Source organism: Sphaerodactylus townsendi, linkage group LG01, assembly GCF_021028975.2.
Source record: "Sphaerodactylus townsendi isolate TG3544 linkage group LG01, MPM_Stown_v2.3, whole genome shotgun sequence".
Classification (NCBI taxonomy): domain Eukaryota; kingdom Metazoa; phylum Chordata; class Lepidosauria; order Squamata; family Sphaerodactylidae; genus Sphaerodactylus; species Sphaerodactylus townsendi.
This window is the reverse complement of record NC_059425.1, coordinates 123,858,250-123,865,041: the sequence shown is the minus strand read 5'-3', so window position 1 is coordinate 123,865,041 and position 6,792 is coordinate 123,858,250.

Below are 6,792 nucleotides of genomic sequence, written 5' to 3'. Positions count from 1 at the left end.
CTGGTTCACCAGATAAGCCTCCACAGCTCAAGCAGCAGAGAGGTGAATCAAACCCGGTTCTTCCAGATTAGAGTACTCCTGCTCTTAACCACTGTGCTAGTGCTGCTCCAGAATTGACCAAATGCTAACATACTTATTTCATACAGACTTCCAGTTCGTTTTGCAATAAATATTAATCCTTAAACCGTAAACTTTCAGCATTTGGCCATTAAACATTAAAATTAAATTAAATCTTCTATATCATTATTGATTTTTTTTAAAAAAAATCTCTATGGATCTCGTTTTAACAGTCCTTAAGCCTTCAATACCAGTAGTCGTCAATTTATTATTTTTTTCTGTTTTATCTAGATATATAAACAAGGGGTTATAATTATCCATGAACTTCTTTTCTATAAGCAACAAAGTTAATTTAGCCATCTTGATCAGATTAATACTTTTGCCCACCATTCTTCAATTGTAGGTATAGCTGTAGTTTTCCATTTCTGTGCATATAGTATTCTTGCTGCTGCGATCATATATAAAAACAAAGTTCCATGTTTTCTTTCCAGACATCTGTCCACAAGTCATACTAACTTCTTTTCTCACCCACTTCACATACTGTGTGAGTGGCTGCAGTTAGACTTAACTAACCAGGTAAAGACCAGGATATTTTATAGATGATTGGTTGATTTCCTTGAGATCTCCAGTATAGAAGAAAGCTAGAATAGGGTAAGATCTAGACAGGTCTATGGTCTTTTCCCCCCCTTACAACTTGCCACCCACATTTCCCATGCTGTCCTCCAGTACAGGGATTGCTGCATCAGTATCATATCCCTTTGGGCCAAGGCCAGTCATCTGAAAAAAGCACCTAGTAGGCTATAGATCAGATTAGATAACCTTTATTAGGCATTAACAAAGTCAAGAAATTTAGTACAGGCAGAACCAGGAACAAATAGCCAAATAAGTTTTCCCAGCACACGCAACAGGAAATTTGCAACCAATACACTTATTTCAATCTCATTGTTGAGCAAAAACTCCAAGGGAGGAACAAAGCATTGATTAGAAAACAATGAAAAAAAATTGGACCTAACACCATTAAATTTTGGACATATAAGCAAGATATGCCTAATCGAATCTTCATGGATTAAACAAAATGAGTACAGTTGTTTAAATTTCGGAGTATTGGCAAATTTTTGGGATCCCAATTCCAGTATGCTATTTGGATCTGTGTTATTCTGCTCCATTATGGGGAATTGGGGGGGGGTGGTGTTTTTAAGTCAGAGGCATAAAATCGCTCCACAGCTGCTGATGCCTGTCCACAGAACTGCCAAGTTAATAAAACTGGGTCATAATGTCCAGTTCTATGGGTCCCCAAACAAGGTGTTCCATTCCATTCTCTATTGTTTCCAATGGGGAAGTCATTTTTTCCTCCAGGGCAAAAACAAAAAAGTGTGTCTGCAGCAACCACTGGCCAGTGCCTGCCATGCCATGAACCAACAGCAAGCCCAAGAGAACCAATGCGGAACCCAAGACTTCCACCACAAGCACAAGCCAATGTGGCAAGCCCCACAGAACTAACATAAAACCAGAGCAACTCATCAAAACAAAATCAAGCAGGGCCAAAAGAACCAATGTGTAGCAGAGAACTCCATCAGAACCCAGGGCCAATGTAACAGTGCAAGCCCCACAGAACCAAGGTCAAATCAGAGAATAGCAGCATTTTTTTTAAGAATGAAGGCCAATTCACAGAATTTTTCATCAAAACTAATGTCAACCCAGATAAGCCCAGTAGAACAATCTCGGGCATTTTGCAAATGCAACAAAACCAACAATAATCCAAAAAAAAAAGCTGTTGCAATTACCTTCTCCTAACTCCCTGTCTCTTGCTGTCTGGGAGACCTTCAAAAAATTGGGGAGGCCTGAACTGTTGCGATCCTAAAATATTGAATTTGGGTTAACTGGCTGTGTGTGGGGATTCTTTGTTGTGTATTTGGAGAGGGGGATCCATGGAAAAATACCTGTAAGGAAAATACCTTTAAGGTATTTTTTCAGATACTTTTTTGGCTCAGATGTATCCAAGTATGATTTATTTAATAATATCTACAGCTAGCTAATGCAGGGCTAATTTTAAAAATCCTGTTTCTCCTTTATGAAACCAGGCCTCTCTACAATCCTCAGTTTAGTTTTTTGGCACCCCTATTGCAACAACAAATACAGTTGTATTTTTCTTTGCAGCAGTTCTTTTGAACCAGCAAAGAATAGAAAAGAGAACCTCTTCTTCCTTCTCAGTCCTGTGAGAGACCTTTCTGACAGTCCAGAAATGTAATTTAATACCCCCATTTCAATCTTCAGATATCACACGTAAGGGTGGATTTCTTCCAGGTTGGCATGGTGATGTAAGTGGACTCCAGGGCAAAAAAATCCATGTTGGATTGTCTGAACAGAGTGCGTAGAAGCTGCTAGTTCATTGTATCAATGTGGCTGCTCCAACTTAGCCTCACAAATCATGTACTTGCAAGAAAGAAAGAAAGAAAGAAAGAAAGAAAGAACGAACGAACGAACGAACGAACGAACGAACGAACGAACGAACGAACACTACTGGAGGCTTCAGTACTAGAAACTGCTGAATTCAGACTGGGCCCCTTCATATGTCTTGTTTTCTACTCAAAACAAAGTTTCAAGTGCACATCGCATACATTATTTTAGAAATTCTTGTACATGCAAATTTTGACTTCCCCTTAAAAAATGTACCTGGATGTTTGTTGGAAAATGAAATCGGATTGGATCCAGTGCAACATTTCCCCTTGTGTCAGAGATTTTGCACTAGCAGAATTTTTTTTAAAAAAAAAGCTACCTTCATTGTTTTGATCCAGTCATTACCTCTCGTGAAACAGAGTAGCTCTGGACCTCAAGGAAGTGGGTTGCAGGACTATGCACATACCTTTCTCTTATTTTCTTCCTTCTGCCAGTTGTCTCTGGTTCCTTCTGTCCTAATTCATGTGAACTCTAATTCCAAAACACAGATTTATAGTCTAGCAGGGATCCAAAATTCAGTTGAGAGACCTTGGATAAAGGGTATAAGTTGAAAAATGCTACAAACAGTACGTGCTATGCTAATTATCTATCAACTGTTCTCTTGGCATTAATGGTACTTTGATTAATCAGCACATAAAAACCAAAACCCCTGTTTAATCCTATATGAAAGGGTAATTGTAAGCATTGTAACAAGCTGACAGTATAGTTGGAGACCAACATACTTAAGGATCATCAGCTCTCATTTGAACCTCCTTGACATCTTTGGTTAGCTTCTAGGGCCCTGCTTCAGATGAAATCATTCTGCCCCCTTCCATTACCCCTACCTGTCATTTTCCCATTGTCTCTTCAGCTGCATTTATTCCACATGCTACTACTGAAAATGTATCATTCCTAATTGTGATGGGATGTCATCTGTGACACAGAAGAATGACCCCCCCTTTTTTTCTTTTCTTCAGACACTCTAATGTTACTGTGCAGTTACATTTTGAAGTAGCAGTTCAAAAATGTCTGTCTCCATTTCTACTATTGAGAAGCACTAACCCAGAATGGAAGCCAAAATAACTCCTGAAGCAGGTACCCTTACCTGAAAGAATAGAATAGAATAGAATAGAATAGAATAGAATAGAATAGAATAGAATAGAATAGAATCTTTATTGGCCAAGTGTGATTGGACACACAAGGAATTTGTCTCCGGTGCATATGCTCTCAGTGTACATAAAAGAAAAATACATTTGTCAAGAATCATAAGGTACAGCACTTAATGATTGTCATATAGGTCTAGTAAGCAATCAGGAAACAATCAGTAGTAATGAAAACATAAAATGTAAAATCATAAAATAAAATAAAATAAAATGTCAGCACAGGCTATAGTCATACAGTCATAAGTGGGAGGAGATGGGTAATAGGAATGATGAAAAAAGTAGTGCAGTAATTATATAATAAGTATATAATAAATAGTTTAACATTATCGAGGGAATTATTTGTTTAACAGAGTGATGGCATTCGGGAAAAAACTGTTCTTATGTCTAGTTGTCTTGGTGTGCAGTGCTCTGTAGCGACGTTTAGAGGGTAAGAGTTGAAACAGTTTATGTCCAGGATGCGAGGGGTCAGTAAATATTTTCACAGCCCTTTTTTTGACCGTGCAGTATACAGGTCCTCAATGGAAGGCAGGTTAGCAGCAATTGTTTTTTCTGCAGTTCTGATTATTCTCTGAAGTCTGTGTCGATCTTGTTGGGTTGCAGAACCAAACCACACAGTTATAGAGGTGCAGATGACAGACTCAATGATTCCTCTGTAGAACTGTATCAGCAGCTCCTTGGGCAGTTTGAGCTTCCTGAGTTGGCGCAGAAAGAACATTCTTTGTTGTGCTTTTTTGATGACATTTTTGATATTAGGTGACCATTTTAGGTCATGAGATATGATGGAGCCTAGAAATTTAAAGGTCTCTACTATTGATACTGTGTTGTCTAGTATTGTGAGAGGAGGTAGGATGGGAGGGTTTCTCCTGAAATCTACCACCATTTCTACGGTTTTAAGTGTGTTCAGTTCTAGATTGTTCCAGTGGCACCACGAGGCTAGTTGTTCAACCTCCCGTCTGTTGTCTCGAATGAGACCAATCACTGTTGTATCATCTGCAAATTTCAGTATTTTAACAGATGGATCGTTTGAGATGCAGTCATTGGTATACAGAGAGAAGAGAAGTGGTGAAAGTACACAGCCTTGGGGGGCCCCTGTGCTCATTTTACAGGTGTCTGATGTAATTTTTCCTAGCTTCACCTGCTGTTTCCTATCTGTTAGGAAGCTTGTGATCCACTTACAAATATGCTCAGGTACTGCTAGCTGATTTAGTTTGGTTAGAAGAATGTCCGGTCTGATAGTATTGAATGCTGAACTAAAGTCAACAAAGAGGACCCTTGCATAGGTCTTTGGCGATTCAAGATGCTGTAGGATATAGTGCAAAGAACAGAAACAAGTAACTCACACATACACATGGAGCCACATTTTCCAGCCAACTTTGATCTGCACAATCATTACTGCAGCAGTCCCCAAGTCCATGCAGCGAATACTCTTAGTACTCTATTTAATTGCCCCAGTTTCAAAATCACTGTTATATCAGTAGTTAGATATAAAATTTACAATGGTGATCAAATCAACCATGCTAGTTTGTATCTCTGCCTCAACATTACATCACTAGTTCTATATGAGAAACAGAAAAAAATTAATTCCATTTAAAAATGGAGAAGAGGGAGGAGAAAATGGCTGAAGGGGCAGTTGGGCAACTACACGGGGCGTGGATTAGCTCCCATTGGAAACAATGGTTGATGGGGCACCCCTTTGGGAGTTCATAGCTTTGGACCCCCTGGACCAAACTTCACAAAACCTGGGTGGTATCAGTAAGGGACTTTCCTGATGATACCTCGCAGGTTTGGGGAAGTTTGGTTCAGGGGGTCCAAAGTTATGGATCCTCAAAGGTGTAGCCACCATCTCCTATTAGCTCCCATTGGAAACAATGGGGGATGGGGCACCCCCTTTGGGAGTCCATAACTTTGGACTCCCTGAACCAAACCTTACCAATCCTGGGTGATATCATCAGGAGAGTCTCCTGAAACATCCCTGAAATTTTGGTGCTGCTATCCTAAAAACTGCACTCCCTGCAGGCCAAAAACAGAAAACCCACTAAAATACCAAAAAAAACCCCCACAAACGAACCCTTCAGTTTTGGTGCCCACCGCCGACTTTGCCCAATGGGCATTATGCCCCTGATTCTCAGTTTTCAAGGATGAAAGGAAAATCCCAAGAGGCTTGCCTGTCAAAACTGTTAGTGTACTGCAGAATCTTTTGCAATGTGTACATGTTCCATAGTGTGAAAGGAATTCCCTAAAGACAGAAAATATAGCTAAATAAAACCTTTTTGGAGGTTTCTATCTCAGAAAGTAACCCTTATAGTTCATGTCACTTTAGGGCATTCTACAGTTTGTGTCAGATAGATAATCCATCTTCAGCAAACTATTTGTCAACACAGATGCCACTAAGCTACATAAACTCCTTTTTTAAAGGGTTGGTTTTGTTTGACATTTGCAGGAAAAGAAATTATGCATCTGACAGGGAATCTACATTTCAAAACTAAAATATGCTATCGTAAAATCCAGTATCGCTCTAGTGTTCATGGAGCTTCTTCCACTGCTAGGGAATTAAGATCCTTAAAGAAGTTTTTTGAAATATTTCCATTAAATTCAGGAGCAGAGTTGGTTCCAGATCCAGTGGGTTCCCCTCAAGCACATCCATGACATGTGCAGTTTCTGGTGAATTATAGAGCATCATGTTGACACCATGACATCACTTCTGAGGTCACCCTAGAAGTGACATTACATAATTAAAGTGATAGCAATTTTGATGCTTTTTTCTTTGCCATCCTTCCAAGTGACAGTAGGAATTGGGGGCTGCAGCTGGATGGTCTACTGCTATAGAAGAAAATCTGGCAGCCCTGCCTTGGAGCCCTAGAAGTTGCCCAAAAAGGCCTAGTCCCAATGCTAGCTCTATTAAGCACTGCATGCTGCATGCAGCACAGGCTTTGTTCTTCCTTCTGAAGGCAAACTTATCCTTTCTTCTGAAGGCAAACTTCCTTCTGAAGGCAAATTTATCAAAGAGCCCCCTCAGGGTCTGCCTTCAACAGAAAATAAATAATTGCATATTTTGGATTTCATAAAGAAAGTTAAAAGGGAACTAGTTTAGTTAATAAACAACACCAATATAGAGAAGTTGATCTAGTAGTTTTGC